We start from the raw sequence: 21,767 nt of genomic DNA on the forward strand, positions 1-21,767 counted from the left end.
AAAAATAAAAAAACCCCAAAACAAAAAAAGTCCAAAGTCAAAGAAGTTATCCTCTTTTTGTCTATTTGTGCCTTTTAATTTTAGGAGAGGAAAGTAAATATGGTTTCAAAACAGCAGCCCCTACCACCAACAAAACAAAACAAAAGAGAAAAGGGGTTGAGAAAAACATTCTTATCTCTTCCAGATTTTATGGTCTTTTAGGTCCCCGGGCCACCTCCATAATCACAGGTCCTAAGTATTATCTTTCACCATATTTGGAAACCTACCCTGTATGTATTAACAAGGCAGAACTACCATAATTAACAAGGTGGGGCTGGGGTTGTGGCTCAGTGGTAGAGAGCTCACCTAGCACGTGTGAGGCCCTGGGTTTGATCCTCAGCACCACTTAAAAATAAATAAATAAAGGTATTGTGTCCAATTACAACTAAAAAAAATAAATATTTGAAAAAAAATTGACAAGAAGATAGAAATTGACAAGAAGGTAGAAATATAAAACCTCTAAGACTGTTAGGCTTCTTGGGCCAGATGTCCCTAAACTTAAAAAGAAACTACTTTTGTTTCCTAAAAATCTTGAATATCTTACAACAAAACCTCTCAGGAAAAGAAAACTATAAGCTGACAGTCATCAGTAGAGCAAAAGCCAAGACACCACTATGGACTCTAACCCCTGCCTGCTGAGAAACTTCATTGAAAACTTGGGGATAGGGATGAGGATTGGAGCTGTAGCTCAGTGGTAGAGTGCTTTCCCAGCCTGCTTGGGTTCCATCCTCAACATTACCAAAAATAAAAATAAAATAGCCCTCAGAGGAGGAAGGGAGGGGCCTCAACAAAGCTGAAACTAGGCAAATGGCAGGCTGAAGCTTATTATATGAATCTGAGCTTGCCCCTTGATTTGTCACTTAATGAGTGCTGTATAGTGATACCCTCAGCTCCCAGGGCTTTCAGACAAGGCTTGAGGTAGCCAGAGCCTTCAAGCCAGTCTCTTGCAGGATCACTTTGTCAGTTCATCCCAGAATGCTGTTGAAATATCATCTTCTACATGTGTCATAACATCACACACACACACACACACACACACACACACACAGGTAGGATTTCGGGATGCATAGTTACTCTGCAATCAAATGATATGAACTGTTGCCTTGCTGGAGACGATGTGTTTTGACTGTTTTGGGCTGGGATGTTTGACTGCATTAGTTTCATAATGGGCATCTGTGGCTTTTGGTAACCCAACATCCAGACCCCCTGCAGCTCTGCAATAAGGACCTGCGTGTAGCCTGGTAGAAATGTGGATCAAGGTGCCTGTGCTTTTCCAAGAGGCAACCTAGGTCACTTTAACCTCTCGAAATGTGAGTGTTAAACAGAGAGCCACACAAAAACTAAAAATGATCAGAGCTGATTCATCCTGTCAAGAATACCCTGAAGAAGGAAATACCTTCTCTATTCTTTAGATTTTCTTAGCTGCCCAGATTATCATTCTTCCCCCAACCTGGCTGTTTACTTTTCTTTCATTCATTTAAATGAACTAATTCATAGCATTTCAATATATTTCTTCCTTCCTTCCCCAAAGTTAGTCCAAGGAATTATTTCTGTTGTTTGCAACAATGAAGAAGAAGAGGAAGAGGAGGAGGAGGAAGAGGTGGAGGTGGAGGAGGAGGAAGGGGAAAGGGAAGAAGGAGGAGGAGGAGGAGGAAGGGGAAGGGGAAGAAGAAGGAGGAGAAGGTGAAGGAGGAGAAGGAGAAGAAAAAGAGAAAACCCATCACTAAACACTCTTATTCTCCTAAGATCTTTTTAAATTGATTTAAAAAAATAAATGATAGCAAAATGCATTATGATTCTTATTACATATAAATACCACAATTTTTCATATCTCTGGTTGTATATAAAGTATTTTGACACTCAATTCGTGTCTTCATACATGTACTTTGGATAATGATGTCCATCACATTCCACCATCCTTGCGAATCCCCTGCCCCCTCCCTTTCCCTCCCACCCCTCTTCCCTATCTAGAACTCATCTATTCCTCCCATGCTCCCCCTCCCTACCCCACTATGAGTCAGCCTCCTTGTATCAGAGAAAATATTCGGCATTTGTTTTTTGGGGGATATAGCAAAGTTAATAAACTTCCCAAGGTCACATGGTTAATTAGTGCCACAGCTAGAGTTTGAACTCAATTCTGCCTGACATGAGGGCATGATGAGAATGGGAATTTTGTCCTGAAAACAAGATGAGTTCAAATTTCTTCTTCTCTGCTTTCTGCATTAAAAATGCAGTCACATTAATGTCTGTGCATTACAGTATCTCTAAATCAGAAAAATGGGGAGAATAGTGTTCCATTGACAGAGTTACTGAAGGTTGATGAAGATGACATATGAAAGTACCTGGCCTAGAGTATATCTAACCAATATTAATGTCTCCTCCCCTAAAAGTGAAAATCATGATCGCTACATAGTAAAGTAATTGACACCTTATTTAGTCTAAAAATTACTAGATTACCACTTCTGACTTGTTCCAAGTACAATCTCTCTCTCTCTCTCTCTCTCTCTCTCTCTCTCTCTCTCACACACACACACACACACACACACTCTCACACACACACACACACACACACCTACAGATTTCCTTCATATCTCTGTCTCCCCTGCCCTTATTACTTTTTTAAACATGGGTATTTCCTGGTATCCTGTCTGTAGACTGTCTACCAGGAAACTCAGATACCCTTAGGGGAAAAAAAGAGGGTTGGGCAAACATCAATCTGCACACAGTCTGAGTCTCCCATGCAGCTTGCCTTTGGAGAATGAATAGGGTAAGAATGAATAGGGTAAGAATTTTCAACCCTCTCAGGATGATAAAATGAGGCCCAGAGACACTACATGTTCATCTAAGGTTATATAGCCAACCAAAGGTTAAGCAGAATCCAGGAATATATGCTAGGCCATTTGATCTGAAAATAATAGAGCCCAGAAGGAGAGAACAGATTTCCCAAATTGTCATTTTTGCTCCTGGCCCACTTTTTTCTCCTTCCCTCTTTCCTACTTTAAAAGAAAAAGCTCCATCATTAAACATTCACATTAGGCAAATTTCTAAGAAAGTTCTCCCAGAGCACTGTTCAATGTGTATCTTGTCTTTCCCCTAAGAAGTGGGACCTACTTAATATGTTCTTACATTCCTGTCCCCTTGAGCTATATCCCCAGCCCTGTTCTTTTTTTTTTTAATATTTATTTTTTAGTATAGTTGTAGCTCACTACCACTGAGCTACAACAGCCACAATTGTTTTTAACAATTCTTTTAAGAATTGGGAAAAGTCCCCAAAGGTATGTTTCTTATACTGGAAAAATTAAAGTCCCCTTATTATATACAGTTAAAGAGAAAATATTATTTGTATTAAGATCTCTGATGCTTTTTTAGAGATAAATTTAAGGTTTTCCAGGTCTTTGATTGTGAAAAGTACAACTAAAAGGTGGCTCTGATATTTAATCAGTCTGTCAGTAGATATTGACAAACTACCTGCCCTGAGCAAGGACTTTACCAAACTAAACAGACTGTATCCAGATTGATGTTTGCCCAATCCCTTTTTTTAGTTTACAGGAAGCATGAAAGAAAATCCACACAGCTTGCATTTATTTAACATAATTGTGACTCTTGGGATTTTTTTTTTTTTGGTTCTGGTTTTAGGGCCAACAAAACATTTTACATAGTAATATGAATAGTAATATGAATTCCTTCCCTTCTTCTACATTTATAGCCTTTCACTCTTTTTAAAATTTTTTAATTTTAATTTTTTTTTTTTTTGTGGTGCTGGGGATTGAACCTATGCTAAGGCAAGCACTCTACCACTAAGCTACAATCCCAGCCCTTTTATAAAAGTTTATTTTGAGACAGGGTCTAAGTTGCCCAGGCTGGCTTCCAACTTATGATCTTCCTGCCTCAACCTCCCAAGTTGCTGGGATTACAGGCATGTGGCATCACACCAGGTCCAATCTTAAAGGTTTTATTTGAGGGTTCTTTGTTATTGAAAATAATGTAATAGCAGGAAATGTTTATCTATTTACTTATTTTTTTAGATACTGGAGATTGAACCCAGGGGTACTTTTCTGCAAAGCTACATCCCCAGTTCTATTGATTGATTGATTGATTGGTTTTTTTTGAAACAGGGTCTTATTAAGTTGCTGAGATTGACCTTGAACTTATGATCCTCTTGCTTCAGCCTCCAGGATTAATTATAAGCATGTGCCATTACACAGCCAGCAAATGTTTTTTGAACACCAAAAACTCACCTATAAGCCATTGCTTCAGCAGAGCTTCTTGTATATGGGCATTTCATCTTCTATATGCACACATTAAAGTTACAAACATGACATGACACGATTGCTTTTTTGTATTCTGCTTATTGTTCATTTTATTATAAATTTTTACCACGATTCTTTCTACTTTTCTCTGGACTTTTTTTTTTTTTTTTGAGTACAAAATACTGTATTGTATTTATGTACCACAAATTTCAAAACTGTTTCTGTAACATTGGATATTTCAGCTATATCTATTTTTTTTCTATTATAATAACACAGTAGAGAATATCTCTCTCTTTTTTTTTTTTTTGTATTTGGAATTTTAAAAATCTTTGTTGCTGAACAAGGTGGTGCTTGTCTCAGGTACTCAGGAGGCTGAGACAAGGATTGCTTAAGGCCAGGAGTTAAAGATAAGTACAGGTGACACAGACCCTGTCTTAAAACAAAAACAAAATAAGAAAAACTTTCTTAATTAACTTGTGGGAATAAATTCCTGGGTGTGATGATTTTATGGATTTTTCCCATGTGTTACAATATTGTATTCTGTCCAGATTTTATCAATTTACAATGCAACCCATAATAAGCAATGCTATTTTACTGTAACTGCCAAAGCATTACATTGTGGTTTTAAAACATCGTTAATCGTTAGCAAGAAGTGAAATAATATCACAGTTTTGCTATAATTGATGATGAATATATACCCATTTATTTGCTCATTGCATTTCCTTCCTCAAATGGATGGATTTCTTTTTATGGACTGTGAATTTATCCATGGATTTTTGTTTTGTTTCGTTTGTGTGGTGCTGAGGATTGATCCAGAGCCTTGCACATTTTAGGCAAATGCTCTACCACCGAGCAACATCCCTAGCCCCATGGAGGGTTTTTGTTTGTTTTTGCTTTTAGCATCTAATCAGGTTTGATTGTTGGTTTGTTTGTTTATTTGTACTACTGGTGGAACCAAGTGCATGCCAGGCGGGCACTCTCCCTCTGAGCTACATCACTAGCCACCCCCCTCAGTCAGGTTTATTGAGGTGTAATTTATATGTCATAATATTTACTCTTCTTAGTGTACAGTGTATGACTTTTAACAAATAAATACAATTAAAGAATAGTTCTATACAGAAAAGTTTCTTATACCCTTTTATTATAAAATTCTCTCCTATACCCCCAGCCCTAGGCAATTGCTAATTTGTTTCCTTTCACTAAAATTTTGTTATTTCCAGAATGTCATATAATATAGTAGGTAGCTCTGCATGAAATTATAATGCTTATTAAAAAATAGAGATGTTTACTTTTTTCCTTCTCAGGATTAAAAATAATTTATTAAAGGTTTGGTCCAGGTTGAAGTGTAGCTCAGTGATAGAACTCACTGAGCATGTGTGAGGCCCTGAGTTCCATCCCCAGCATCAAAACAAAGCAAACAAAATATATACTGAATTCTATGGTTTTTGCTAACTTTTTTAGAATTTGACTTTTTAATATTTCACTGATTCAACTCTAATTTCCTTCAGTGATTGCTGAAAGGTAATGAATTTTTATTTATTTATTTTTTTAGTTGTTGATAGACATTTATTTTATTTATTTATATGTGCTGTTTAGAATCGAACCCAGTGCCTCACACACACCTCTGAGCCACAGCCCGGAAAGGTAATGAATTTAAAAGTAATTTGACTATGACTCACAATAAGAAATACATTTATGTAAGGACTCATTTCACACAAACATCATATACATAAAACTGAAACACAAATTCTAGAAAATAAAACTTCACTTCGCTACATGGAAGTACTCTGATATTTTCTGTTCTATTAGCTTTTTTCCTTTGGAAAATGCTGGCCTCAACCCACCAACTTGATTTCATGGCTCAATGATGTCACAATCTGCAGTTTGAAAAGTGTAAAATAGCATTTTATTAAAGCATCAAAAACTCCCTACTATCTCCAATGTGAGTTTGGGTATTGTTTACAAAGATGAACTGATAGACATGGATCAAGTCAGATCAACTGGACATTTTTCTCCAGTGACCTGTGAAGTAAATTGCTGTTTTCAGAGAATAGTTATTGGTGGTTATGGTGGAAAGGGACAGTGAGAAATGAGACATGTTTTTGCTGTTGCTAGGTTAGCCATCTAATGGGCTGGTAGCCTTCACAGGGTTAGCCCCAACTACCTTGTGAGGTGAATCCTTTCTGAGGTAACCTTTAAGAAAGGGTATTAGGGGTGGAAGTAGCAGAAGCTTCTGTGGGCTAGGCAAAACTGGTCAGAAGCAGCACTAATTTAGTGAGAGAGGCTATGAGCTGGCCAGGTATAGAATACCCCTAGCCATCTTGACAGAGTGAAATCCTGGGGGAGACCCTGGAGGAAGCTCAGGCAGAGAAAGTGAAGGTATTGTTTCAGGAGGTTTTGGTGACTGCAGGAAACCAAGTAATGTTCTATGGCTGTGCCACAGAACTTGAAAAACAATGAGTAAAAGGGAGGATGGAGGTGGTTATAACTGGAGATTTCTTGGCAAGGAGGCACAAGAAGAGGGTTTGGTAGGTCACTAAGGGAAAGTAGAGACAAGTAATCTGGCACATCAGTGTGGGAGAGCTGTGGCCATTCTGTGTTGGGAGATACCTTTCAGTCCCTCCCTGAGTGACCCTGGCATACAATGCTGTGTGGTTCCAATCCAGTGGGTTATATGCTCTTTACACAGTAACTTAACTCTCTTGCCAACTTATAAGATAAATGACTGAAACTAGCCAAGGTTTTCAGAAGACTCAGTACTGTCATTTATGCTTACCCTTTTTCTCTGTCTATCCAAAATGAAAGCAAGAGCCTTAGGAAGCTGACTGGAGAAGTTCTGGCACCAGATTGGTAGATCATACATTCTAGTATACTTTAAAATTTAGCTTTTTGGGCTGGGGTTGTGGCTCAGTGGTAAAGCGCTTGCCTAGCTCAAATGAGGTACTGGGTTCTATCCTCAGCATACATAAAAATAAATAAATAAATAAAGGTATTGTGTCCACTTACAAATAAAAATATATTTTACAAAAATAAAATAAAATAAGTAAAATGTAGCTTCTTGGGCCCAGAGTTCTAAGGCCTTACCTAAATGTCCTTGAGCCCCTTAGGTGTTGCAAACTTGCTGTATAATTTCTATCTCCCACCTGCTTCTCAGCATTTATGATTTGTGAATATTTGTGAGATAGAGGTAGAAGAACAGATGTGCCCTGCAGTCTGCAAGAGTACTTGTGGAGAGGATTTTACCCTGCTGCTCCAATTTTCAGGAAAAGAAAATCTCTAGGTTTCCCCAAAGACTTAGGAGGTGTTTGAGGGTATTTTGAAGGGTATCAGACCTAAAGAAAGATAAGACTATAATTCCTAGATGACCTTTTTGTTGCTTTTTCCTTCACTAGAGTGACCCCTGCATCCCTGTCCTCTTCTTTCCAAATATCCATCCTCCTTGCAGTGGGTAGATGGGAGATTTACACATGTGATGCTGATTAATACATAAACATGGAGTCCATAAATCTAAGGGGCCAGGCTTTCACTCTACAGTTTTGCAAAGGTACATATCTCCTTTTCTCCTTGCCCTGAAATATAGGTCAGAACATTTCACTTAGTGATGGAATCTATTCTGAGAGAGATCCTCCCTTCCTCCTCTGAAACATCACCTTCCTCCTCAGCTTCTTTGAGCAGTCCAAGTTCCTGCCAGGTCTCTTTGCCTGTAGCTTTTAGGCATTTATGACAATTATATGCTCGGCCTTATAACGGCAGCTATTAGAGAAGCTTAACTATTATCAAATTCACTTGGCAAAACTAGATCCTGATGACTAGAACAGTAGATTTCAATCTTTGTTCACTGGAGTCATCTGGAAGCTTAAAAAACAAAAAACAATAAACAAAAACAACAGTGTTTAATCTGCATCCCAGATCAATTAAATCAAAATCTCTGGAGAATGAGACCTAAGCATTGGTATTTTTTAAAGGGGGAAGCACCATAAGCAGTCAGGGGAAAGAACCAATGGAATAGTACTGCGGAGGTGGGGGGGGGGCACTGGTTCAGCCTTGAGTTTGTTTATCTTTCATTCTAACTAGGTTTCACCTTTCCAATAATGAAAATTCTAAATAGTTGATCACAACAATAGACCAATAGGAAAGGTTGGGGTGGGGGAGGAAAAGCAAGAGGTTCGAAGGCAAGGGAAGGACTTGATATACAGAAAATACCTAATCATAATCATTTGATTCCAAAACAAATACAACCCTCCAGAAGTCATTTGGCCCGTCCCATTGCTTCTAGCAGGGAATGAATTTAACCATCCCTTTGTTTAAAGATCCCGAAGAGCAGCACTTTCGCGGGTCCATTGCAGCCTGGGAGTTCATGCGTACGTGTGCGCCTATTTCGTCTTTGGGCCTGTTTACTGAGCTGTGTAGGCAAGCTCTGACGCCCTCTACTGGACTGAAATAGAGGTCCCTCCTTGTGTAACAATTGTTTCCTCTGGGTGAGCTAATGGATTCACTGAGCTCACCAGAAAGGACAAGGCTTTGCTAGGAATCTTACGGCATTCCACTGACATCTGACATACCACTTTTTTTTTTTTTTTTTTGCCTAAGGTCTCTATTTCTTTGATTGCAGACAGAAACATAAATAAAATTGGATTATAGTGGCTGGGAAACTGAACTCTGCTGCTTCTCTGCTATTTCTAGGGTGTGTATTTGTGATGCATGGTATCTGCACAGGTGGGGTGTGATAAAGAAGATTACGGATACTGGGGGTGTAGCTCCCACTGATTAAGAGAGTAGAACGTTTAAAGGGAGACCTAGAGATGTAAGAAAGACAAATGCAATTTAAAGCCATAAGCAGTTAAAAGATGGGATTTTTAAAAAGAGCCATCAATCAAGACACAAAACCTTGTCATTTAGAAAATCTGCTCAGCCAGAGGAAAATTTGATGGTACATACCAATGAGAGCTTCAAAGCAGCATCTTCTCCATCGGCAGTGAGTGTCTGCCTTCCCAGGGTCAGTCGGTCCTCAGAACACAGGTGCCGCTGGAATGGCTGCACACAACTTAAGTGTTGCACGCTCCACTGGCAGCTGGAATCCCACAGGAGGTTAGCATCGGGAGGCTCTTTTTCATTCCTTGTCCCTTACCCCCAGTCCTCTCAGGGTTCGGAAATTCATGGTGAGAATAGTGAAGAAGGAATGAGATGCTGGCTTCTGCCTCACTGTCGGTTCTCACCATGGCATCTCAGCTGAGGTTGGAGAAGTCGGTGCGGCAGCAGAGCTGGCTGCGGGCTGGTCGCGGTTGCCATAGTAACCAGGCGCCCGCGGCTCCCGCGGTGGCTGGGGAAGGCGGTGGAAAGAAGGAAATAGATAAGTGGTGACTCTCTCCTGGGCATCAGTTGAGCTACAAGGGACCTAAGAGAAGTGGAGTTCTGGATAGTACCACCCAGAAAGTCCGTTCTTGAGGCTCAAACCGAAACCAAATAATTCCTCCTCCTCCGTCTTTTTTCTCTTTCTTCTCCATCCCAATCACTACTTCAACACACTTAGGAGTATTTTAAGGGTTAGAAATTCCATCACAACCCTGAGGCTACTTGCCGCAGAGAATTCTGATGCGGCAGAGAATTCTCCTTTACACAGCTGATGTTCTCCAGGCTTACCCTTAAAATACACCTCCCAGTACTGTCAGCTGAAGAGTGATATCTGGGGATCTAGAGAAGGAACAAAGAGTTGAACGCTGAGCAAGTCACTTAACCTCTCTTGAGTTGTGGTAAATTTCAACAGTATGAAAGATTAAAAACTCTATAAAATTAAGTTGCTATTATTCCTTTTGCTATTTGGATGGTGGTGGGTTTGGGCTATAATTCCAAGACACAATCCCAATTACCATAATCCTGAAATGACCTAAAATCTCTAAAGTCTAAAATCCCCAAAGATCAGCATCTCAATAATATAATTCTGCGGACAAATTTTAAAAATTCTTTAAAACTTACATGTTTTTGCAAGCATAAACACTCAGGTATACTCAGGACAGCCACCTGTTATGAGTAGACAAGCTGTATTCATAGATAAATAGGTAAAAAAGTGAAATATATAAATGCACATCACTATGGCTGGTAATTGTGTGTACTCAGATTTTTAACTGCAGAAATCAGAAATACAGCATAAGTCTTATGGAAACATTAACCAAAAACACAGTGGGTCCCTACTACATATACAGTCACTCATATAGCTAGGATCTTGAGAACTTTCATCTTTCACAAATGCAGATATACAAAAAGGACATCTCTTCACTTACTGAGGAAGTTTCAATGTCTTCATGTACATGCACAATGCTTACAAACAAAGTCAACATTAGAATGATGGATTTCTCAGAGTCAGTTTTGCAAAAAGTGCATAAAATATTGGCACTCTAAGGGCTGGGGTTGTGGCCCAGCAGTAAAGCTCTGAGTTCACTCCTCAGCACCACATAAAAATAAAAAATAAAATAAAATAAAGGTACTGTGTCTAACTACAACTAAAAAATAAATATTTTTTAAAAAAATATTTATTTAATATTTGTTTTTTAGTTTTAGATGGACATAACATCTTTATTTTATATTTATGTGGTGCTGAGGATCGAACCCAGTGCCTCATGCATACTAGGCGAGCACTCTACCACTAAGCCACAATCCCAGCCCCTCCCAATAAATATTTTTTAAAAAATTGGAACTCTAAATATCTTTACTTAATTTATACTTCCAGTATTGGAAATTATGCAAAGATAAAATACCTAGCATAGAAGATTATAAAAAATAACGTTGACAATTAAAAATTCTGGGTAAAAAAGAAGAAAAAAGCTAAAAAGAAAATTAGACATGTGAAGAAGTATATTACAGGGATAAATTATGCACAGTTGTGTGGAGGTAGTACATAAGAGTTGGCCAACTTTCATGATCATCAGCAATATTTTGATGAATTGTGAATATTGTAATAAATAGTTACTTTTTTCTTTTGGGACATGGCTCTTCTTGGAGAATAAATTCATATCCATTTTTTATGTGGCGTGGTTCTTTTTAAAATTCTTCTATGATTCAATTTGAAAGTCAAATCCCTAACCAAGAATAGTTCACCATTTAATGTGGTTTGTCCACTGGAGGAACTTCTGTATCAGAAAGTGTCTTTAGTTCAAAGTGTTGCTGAGCTTGTCAAATTACTTTTTATTCTGACAAAAGGCATTTTTGTTTTGTTTTGTTTTGTTTTGGTGCTGGTTCTTGAACCCAGAGCCTTGCACATGCTAGGCAAGCACTCTACCACTGACTTACATCCCAGGCAAATGGTGTTTTTTGAAGGCAAGCATGTGCTATGTGTGAAAGGGCAGAATTAGTACATAATTGAATAATTTGGCAATTATCCTGTGTACAACAAAGAATGCATTGATTCACTTCTCAGAATTTGGTTTTCTCATATAGCTTCTCATATAGCCTCTTTTTATTTCCATGGAAATTGTGTTGGGGGTGCATTTTGCTCTCTAGATTTTAACATTTGGAATTATAATCTTTCATTTGAGACTTTGATATTTTTGGATTTCCACATTCAGGATTATGGCACTCAGGATCATATCTTTTGGGATTTTGATAGGCAATGGATGAGGGTGACAATGACCCCGAAGATTAGTGCATGGTTCTATAGGGGAAGGTAGCAATTGTAAGAGACCTATCAAAGGCTCAGTTCGTATAGCCCTCTCCCCACTTTGAGAATGTGTCCTGCTTCTGGATACATTCTGTTAGTTCTCTTTCACACTTCTGAACAACCCCTCTGCATTGTCATGGGCACGGAACTTGAATGTATTCAGCAAGCACTAAAATAAATTAGATGAAAGAAATGATGGGTGTGAACAAATTCCAATTGGCATTGGCTTATTATAACCATAGCATTATAATCGGAGTGGAATGAAGCCTCGTAGATGATTTTCCCCCCTAGGATTATCAGTCTCAGTATTGTATCCATATAAATTGTGTGGTCAAAAGCATATCAACCCCAACCAGCACTCTCAGAAGACAGATGACTCTTGACTGTGACTCAGGGAAAGAGGGGCTCTTGATTGACCTTACTGTTTCCTTAGTCATACCATCATCTACCTCGATTACTGTGTCCCTCATTTCCATAGCCATTAATGTGAGGTGTGCAACTGATAGTATCAGTGCTGTTAACTCAATAAATTGCTGAGGCTGGCTTTGAACTTAAATCCTCTTGTGTCAGTCTCCCGAACCACTGAGATTACAGGCGTGTGCTACCACACCTGGCAAAAATGTTATTTTAAATGTGATAGAATATTTCATGATATGAATGTATCTTAATTTATTTTTTATTAAATATTTGAGTTATTTCTAATTTTTTATTGATGCAAATAATGGCAATATAATTTTTTCTCCATAAATCTCACCCATGTTTTTGAATATTTCCTTACAATTGAGTCCTAGAAGTGGAATATTGAGTATGAACATTTTTTCAGGCTTTCCAGTTCTCCTCTCTTATGGGGATTTTTTGACTCACTGCATACTCCCCCCAAAATGCACAATCCCTCTTCAGTCACATACTCCCCATATCCAATATACCCTCACCTGGCATTTGTCATTTAAATTCTTTATTCACAAATTCTTTGAGACATTAGGATTAGATCTTTGTAGGTTCGTGTTATCGTTTTATTCAGAAAAACTTAGTATCACCTTTATTATTTTAAAATCTTCTATTGGTAAGAAATAGCAGAATACTAGGCTTTAGGGAGGAAAAATTTGAGACAGAAGTGGTAAGCTTTCCAAAGTCCCATAGTAAGTCAGGGATGCTGGAAGTTGTAGTTCATTTGATAATGACTCTGGTGATGACCTTAGCCCCATCCCTATTATTGAAAAGCTATCCTTAATCTCCCTTTTATCTTCAATTTCTTTTAGGGGGAATCCAGGGCCTCCCATATTCTAAGCATGCCACTCTACCACTGAGCTACACCCCCAGCCCTTCACATTTTTATTTCAGCATTTACCATTGATAAGATGATCAAGTTGTCACAGAGGGTTGGGCTTGGATGACAGGGATGTGGGGAGTGGCCACAGGGGAAAATCACCAAGGATGAAGGTTAGACTGTGTGACATCACTGACTGGCTGCTAAGGTAAATGCAACTCATGCTGGCTTCCTTCTTCCTGGGAGAAGATGGCAAAGGAGTGAGGACATACAGGGGAGGGTGGAGGTGGATGCATGCAACATCAACCCTAGAATATCATTAAGCATTTGTTAGTTCCTCACTGATAATGTTAAAGTGTGACAAGGAGAAAACAGGATCTATTCCTTTTGACTTTTTAAAAATGTAGCTTCATCAGGCCAAAACAGTTTTGCTCTTGACAAAAGCGCTAAAGGCTGTTGCAAAATTAGTAGAAGGAAATACATCTTGGTAATAAATCTTTCATAAATCATTAGTGACTGCATTTATGAATATTAACAACAATATTTAGCAGTTTTCATTAAAGAGAATATCTCACTAAGTAGTTTAGATAACTGTGGACTCTAGGAACTAAATTTATTGCAATTGAATTGACAAACTACCTATAAATTTCTGCAGTTTTACTCTTCCACAGACTAAAGCAAAAGTTGAATGTCTAATTATGAGTGAAAGTACTTACTGTGTTGTTTTTGGAGTTTAATTTCTTTAAGAGAATGCCTGAGGTTTAAAGTTGAAATACATATATTTGAACACAGAACATTTTCTTTCTTTCTTTCTTTCTTTCTTTCTTTCTTTCTTTCTTTCTTTCTTTCTTTCGTGAGAGACAGACAGACAGACAGACAGAAAGATATTGAGGACTGAACCCAGGGCTACGGCCCCAGTTCTTTTCATTTAAAAAAATTTTTTTGAAACACAGGTGGCATATGCCTATAATCCTAGTGGCTCAGGAGACTGAGGCAGGAGGGTCAAAAGTTCAAAGCCAGCCTCAGCAACTTAGGGAGACCCTAAGCAACTAAATGAAATATAAAAAAGGACTGAGGATGTGGCTCAGTGGCTCTGTGGTGAAGCCCCTCTGGATTCAATCCCTGGTGCCAAAAGTTTTTTTCTTTTGAAACAGGGTCTCACTAAATTGCTGAGGGTCTTGCTAAATTGATGAGGTTGACCTTGAACTTCTGATCCTCCTGCCTCAGCTTCCTGAGTCTGAGAGTATAGGCATTTGCCAACACACCCAGCTCCTCCTGTATACTTTAAATCATCTCTAGCCTATTTATAATACCTAATACAATATAAACGACATGTAAATAGTTGTTATACTATTTAGGGAATAAGGACAAGGAAAAAAATCTGTACATGTTCACTACAGACATAATATTTTCTCCCCTAAAAATATTTTCCCCAAATATTTTCAAGATCCAGTTGATTGAATCCTTGGATTTGGAACCTATGATATACAGGGTCAACTGCACTGAAATTACTTGGGACCTAGGAGATCATTCCCTGCTCCTTGTTTTTTTAGATGAGGAAATTAAATAAAATGACTAGTTTAAGGTCACACTGCATTTGAGGTCATTAGTGACCTCAAAGTCTGAAGTCAGGCAGATTGAATTGGTGGATGACAGAAAACCAGGAAAAATAGCAATTAGAAATGGTTAAATTTTATTTTATTTTTTTAATATTTATTTTTTAGGTGTAGATGGACATAACACAATGCCTTTATTTTTATGTGGTGCTGAGGATCACACCCGGGTCCTACCAGTGCTAGGCAAGTGCTCTACCGCTGAGCCACAATCCCAGCTCCTTAAATTTTATTTTTACTCTATAGTTGACAAGATAAACATTAAAAATTGTTGGCTTAGAATGGTAGGCTTGGAATAGTAGGCTAAAACCAATAAGTTGAGATTTAACATGAACAAATATAATGGCCTGCACTGTTGGTTGAAAGTCTAAGTGTAGGCTTGATTGGCTAAAGTGCACATGAAACAAAAGATGGCAACCATGGGTTCCATAAAAGCCCTGCTACTAAAATAATGGAATGCAACCTCAGAGGCTAAATTCATAGAGAGTGACCCAATGTCACAGAGAGTGACTGGCCTAGGAACCTTGGTACTAGACAGGTCATATTTGTACCACTACATGTGGTACAAGATTCCATGAGAGACCTTGATAAGCTGGAATACATTCATCAGAGAACAGTGAGGGTCCTTTATACCACAGAGCAGGATAGAGGGCCATAGCAGTTGGTATGGTTAGCTTAGAAATTTCTGAAGACCACAATTTTTTAGCAACTTCAAATATCTGAAGGTCTGTCAAGTAAAGAACAGGAATGTGGCTGTTCTACTTTATAGAACAGAGGTAGGATCCTTAGGAAAGAGTCAATGGGAGAGGGATTTCAGGATTTCTGATTAGTCTAAGAATTTCAACTCTGCTGACTCACAAGAGAATGTTCTGGAAGGGTGTCCAGGGAAATGTTGGGGTCTGTGAATCAGGATAGCTCCTTTGGAATATACGTTAACTCTATGACTTCTAAGTTCCCTTTAACTCATGATTCTATGAGTCTCTACGGGTTATTTTTCTTGTATGCTTATTTCTCTCCAGTAGTGCTTTTAACCTTCTTTATCCCAAAATAATTCAGAATGGTTTATTATATTAGAATATGTATTTTAAAAAAGCAAAAAATAAAAATTTCAATGAAAAATTGAATCCAGAAGGATTTTGGGGGGAACAGTTAATCCAGGAACTAAATTAATTGCTTGCTTGCTTTCTTCCTTCCTTCCCCTCTCTCTGTCTCCCTGACTGCTCTCCTTCCTTCCACACTGCTAGGGATTGAACCCAGGGTCTCATGCATGCTTAGAATTGCTTTGGCTATCCTGGGTCTTTTATACCTCCATATGAATTTTAGGACTGTTTTTCCTAGCTTAGTGACTGTTTTTTTTTTTCTAGTATTCTGATGGGTATTGCAATGAATCTGCAGATGATTTTTAGTTGTGTGGCCATTTTAACGATATTGATTCTGGCTATCCATGAAAATGGGAGATTTATCCGTCTCTTGTGTTTTCTATTTCTTCAATGTTCTACAATTTTCATTTGAAGAGGTCTTTCACCTCCTTCATTAGAATAATTTCTTTTTTGCCGTTATTGTGAACTGAATTATTTTCCTGATTTCTTTTTCAAAGTATTTATCATTGTTGTATAGAAAAGCTATTGATTTTTATATGTTGATTTTATAATCTGCTACTTTGCTGAATTTGTTTATTTGCTCTAGAAGTCTTCTAGTAGAGCTTTTTGGATCTTCTAAATATAGAATCATATCATTGGCAAATAGTGATAATTTGTCTTCTTTTCCTCTTTGTGTCCCTTTTATTTCATTATCTTTCCTAATTGCTTTGGATATTGTAGTGTTCTTTCTTTGATGTGTCCTTTTCTGATTTAAGGGTGACATTAAGGACCATTGGCATTAGTTCTTATTTAAGGGTCTAGCAGAATTTATCTGAGAATACTTCTAGTCCTGGGATTTTCTTTGTTGAAAAGTATTATTATTATTATTATTATTATTGCTTTATTATTATTATTATTATTATTATTATTGCTATTGGATTGTTTAAATTTTTTTGTTTCAATTTTGGCATCATAAGTGTCTAGAAATTTATCCATTTCTTCTAGATTTTCCAATTTATTGGAGTATATGTTTTCATAATAGTCCCTAATGATCCTCTGGATTTCAGTGATATCTGGTGATATGTCCTTTTTCATCTCTGATTTTACTAATTTGGGTCTTCTCTCTTTCTTTTAGTTAGTTTGGCTAAGGGTTTATCAATCTTATTTATCTTTTTAAAGAACCAACTTTTCATAATATTGATCTTTGAAATTTTTTTATTCTCTGTTTTATTAATTTTGACTCTGACCTTAATTATTTCCTTCCTTTGACTGATTTAGGAATTGGTTTGTTCTTGTTTTTTTCAGATCTTGAGATGCGTCATTAGGTTGTTTATTTTGGATATTTATGTTTTTTAAAAATGTAGGCACTCATAGCTATAAACTTTTCCTTTTAGAACCACCTTCAAACAAAGGAAACAATGTGAAGAGTGAACCTACAGAACGGGAGAAAATCTTTGCTAGCTACTCTTCTGGCAAAGTATTAATATCTAAAATATATTTTAAAAAACTCAAAAAAACTTTATACCAAAAAATCAAATAACCCAATTAATAAATAGGCAAATGAATGAAACAAACACTTCTCAAAAGAAGAAATACATATGGCCAACAAATATATAAAAAAGTGTTCAACATCATTAGCAATCAGGGAAACACAAATCAAAACTACATTGAAATTCATCTCACCTCAGTTAGAATGGCAGTCATCAAGAATACAAATAATAATAAGTGTAGAGGATGTAGAGCAAAAGAAACACTTTTATGCTTTTGGTGGGATTGTAAATTAGTACAACCACTATGGAAGTCAGTATGGAGATTTCTCAAAAGACTAGGCATGGAATCAACAAATGACCCAGCTATACCACTCCTCAGTATTTATCCTAGAGAATTAAAAGTCATTATACTATACAGTGATACATGCATACTCATGTTTATAGCAGCACAATTCACAATAGCTAAACTATGGAACCAGTCTAGATGTCCATCAACAGATGAATGGATCAAGAAATTGTGGTGTATATACACAATGGATTTTTATTCACTATAAACTGTCATTTGCAGGAAAATGCATGGAACTAGAGACCATTATGTTAAGCAAAATAAATCAAACTCAGAAGGTCAAGAGTCTTATGTTTTCTCACATATGCAGAGCTAGAGAGGAAAACGGAAAAGAAAGATGGGGAGGATCTCATGAAAATCAAAGGGAGCTTAGTAGAGGAAAGGGACCAAAGAGTGGGAGGTACGGAGAGATGAGGGGAAGCACTGGGGACTGATGTTGGCCAAATTATATTGTTATATTGTGTAGGTATGAATATGTAACAGTAAATTCCATCATTATATACAACTATAATGCACCAATAAAAAAGTGGGGAAAACAAAGAACGACCTTCACAGTGTCGCAGAGATTCTGATGTGTAACATCTGCTGTATTGTTACTCTTGTTTGATCTAAGAATTGAAAAATTTCTCTCCAGATTTCTTCTATGACCCATTCATAATTTAAAAGTGTATTGTTTAATCTCCATGTGTTTATATAGCTTCAGTATTCTCTCTCTCTCTCTCTCTCTCTCTCCTGGGTTGTTTTGTTTTTGTTTTTGTTTTGTACCGGGGATTGATCCTAGGGTAACTTTACCACTGATTCACATGCCCAGCTCTTTTATTTTTTTATTTTGAGACAGGGTCTCATAGTAAGACCTGTACTTTTGAATATTTTTTTATTTATGTAGTTAGGTGTACTGATGTCTGGGGCATAAATATTTACTATCATTGTATCTTCTTGTTTGATTTTTCCCTTTATCAGTATTCATACTTTTTTGTCTCTTCTGATTAATTTTGGCTAATGTAAATCTGCTTTGTTGCATGTGAGAGTAGCTACTCTTGCTTTATTTTGTGTTCCATTTGCATGAAATATCATTTTCTACACTTTTACTTTAAGTCTATGGATGTCTTTGCCTGAAAGTTGTGTCTCTTAAAGGTAGCATATAGTTGGGTCTTGTTTTTTGTTAATCCAATCTGCTACTCTGTAAATTTAAAAGTTTAGAACATTTACATTCAGTGTTATTATAGAGAGGTGTTTATTATTCCTTAACATTTTGATTTATTCTATTATTTAATTCACTCCTAATTCTCATTTGCTTAATTGCTCTTTTAATAAGATTTATTCTGTCCCAAGCTAACTGTTGTTTGTTTTAAATATATTTTGTGTATAGGATTTCTTTGTTAAGTTTCTTCTGTAAAGCTAGCCTAGTAGTTTATTTGACTTCTTCTTCTTCTTCTTCTTCTTCTTCTTTTTTTTTTTTTGTACTAGGTATTTAACCCATGGACACTTTTACCACTGAACTACATCCCCAGCCCCTTTTTTAATTTTTTCATTTTGAGACAGGGTCTCACTAAGTTGCTGAGTGTTCTGCTAAATTGCTGAGGCTGGCTTTCACCTTGTAATCTTGTCTCAGCCTCCAGAGTTTCTGGGATTACAGGTATGTATACCACGTCCAGCTTGATTGACTTTCTTAAATATGGAAAAAGAATTTCCCCCCCATGGGCTCTGATAGAAGGATTCAGGCTATAATTCACAGTTCTTTCTCTTTTTTAATTTATTTTTTTTAGTTATAGGTAGATACAATATCTTTATTTTATTTTTATGTGGTGCTGAGGATCAAACCCAGTGCCTCATGCATGGTAGGTGAGTGTTCTACCTAATCTGAGCCTCAACCCATCCCTAATTCACAATTCTTAACTATAATTTATTGCTCCCCTGAGGTAGCTTCAACTCCCATAATAAGATCTATATTTCCATAACTGCATCCATTGACATCTTTTCATGCTTTCAAAACAGGTTTCTGTCTTAAATGCATTTGTGTTACACATTATTGCTACTTTAGGATACTGGCTTGCTTTCTTCTGTAGCACTTCAGTAGTAACAATGAACATTATATTTCACTTACTTAGGACATAAGCACTATTCTAGGTGATATCTGCATTTACTCATTTTATTCTCCCAATTCTAGATTTTGTGCTCCTAACCATTTACAATCTGTATTTAATCAAATTATCAAGGGACTAAAGTCCAAAAATGAGTCCTGCCTTCTCAGTAGCGAAACACCAGGTGGTACCAGGTTTCCTCTGCCCCACCTCTTTCCATCACTCCCTCTGTTCTTTGGAAACCAGCTGAGAACTTGTCCTGCTGTATTTCCCTTTCACAGCCCAGTTTTCTGGGTGTGGTCACTGTCCAATTTGCTACCAGGTCTGCTTGGCTCAGGGGTTTGGAATGAAAGACACATGATGGGGTTCCTGTGAGTGACTCACACCGGTTTGCAGTGGTTAGAAACTGTTTTAGTGCCTCTTAGCATTTTCTCCTTTTGATTCCCATCCTGTTTTCATTGTCCTTAAAATGCCAAAGGGTATGTTTACTTTAAATCAATGTGAATTTTAACATATTTAGCTCTGAGGATCTATCATCTGTCTCTCGTCACCTCACCTCTACTCTTTATTCTCCCCTCCTCCCACCCCTGGGATCATTATAACTTCCCCCATGGTATTGCAAAACCAGGAGGCCTGGGCTAATGCTAGAGGGCATGATGTTGCATAAATCACTCTTCATCTATGACCTGTAGATAGATGCCTAATAGGAGCTTTCTGATGAAGATACCTCACATCAGGTAGAGAGAGAGGGAACCAAGTCCTACCTAGGACTTTGCCAAGGCCAGAGTGAAAGGGGGGCAGGTCTGTGCCTGGAACTCCTGCTTCTACTCCTGTGAGACCTGGCTAAGCCCAAGGGTAGAAAGAAGTAGAGGGTGTGCCTTGGGAACTTTACCCTCCTTTATGCTGCTTCCCACACAGCCAGGATCAAGCCCTTTCCTTCATTCTAACCAACCCAGTTACTGACACCAAACATGTCTGAAGTTAAATAAATCCTCAGAGCAATGAATGTTTTCTATTGTAGGAGACCCTGTGGGGCTGAAGAGTTGGGAGAGGTTCCTTGGCTTGAGGAAATAACCAAACAAGTCAATACTCTTCTCTACCTGGGCACAAAGAGCCTACATGCCTAGAAATGGCCAGTACTCTTCCATAGTCTTAGTCAAATCTACCAGGGCAGAAACCAGATGAAGGCCTGATTTAAGGGATTATGCAGAGAGCTCAGATCTTTCATTCCCAGTCTGACCCTGTTAAAGGTAGCAGGAATAGTGAGGATAAATTAATACCAAGGATATCTAAAAAATGTCCTAAGGAGGCCTAAGTTTGAGTGCCAATTGTACTCAATGCATTTATTAACTGCATGACTTTGAGAAAATTAATGGACTTCTCTAAAGCATGCACTTCCTTATCTGTCAAATGGAACCAAAATAGTTATTTTCTGCATTTTACAAGAACACATGAGGATTGAATGATAATTCTTCAAATTATGAAATAATTCTAAAAAGTATAAAATGATAATTCTTGGGGTGTAACTAGCTTAGTGGTGGAGAGCTTATGTATTGTGTGTGAGGCCCTGGGTTCCATCTCTACAAGCACAGGAAAAGAAGAAGAAGGAAAAAGAGAAGAAGAAGAAAACAAAAAAAGAAAGAAAATAACTTGTAAACCATAATAGTGCTATGAAAATATAAAAGATTATTAGAAATTCCTATTAATTTCAGCCAAATAATGATAATTTCATCAGTTTATTCCTCTACTATTTTTTTACCAGAACAGTTTATAAATAGTATAATGACATATTAAAATAAAAAATAGTATAATAGCTTCATTTTTTTTCCCTCACCCTCTATCCCATGTTCCATTCCATGCAAGCAGGAAAGAGTCTATGATTGGCAAGTACCTGTGTACTCATCATATTAAGAGAATAGAATTAGGCAGGAGTCAGGGCTGGTTAGAGGAG

General features: G+C 37.4%; 1 protein-coding gene across 1 annotated transcript in view; it reads right to left on the reverse strand.

Moving 5' to 3' along the window:
* Nucleotides 1–21,767, reverse strand: part of Mical3 (microtubule associated monooxygenase, calponin and LIM domain containing 3) — a 264,490-nt gene that overhangs the window by 211,783 nt on the left and 30,940 nt on the right. Inside the window, exon 2 of the mRNA XM_048787731.1 lies at nt 9,228–9,609. The gene's annotated coding sequence lies outside the window, so the exon portion shown is untranslated. The remainder of the gene's footprint in view (nt 1–9,227; nt 9,610–21,767) is intronic.

The sequence above is a fragment of the Marmota marmota genome, unplaced genomic scaffold (genome assembly GCF_001458135.2).
Source record: "Marmota marmota marmota unplaced genomic scaffold, marMar, whole genome shotgun sequence".
In the NCBI taxonomy this organism is placed as follows: Eukaryota; Metazoa; Chordata; class Mammalia; order Rodentia; family Sciuridae; genus Marmota; species Marmota marmota.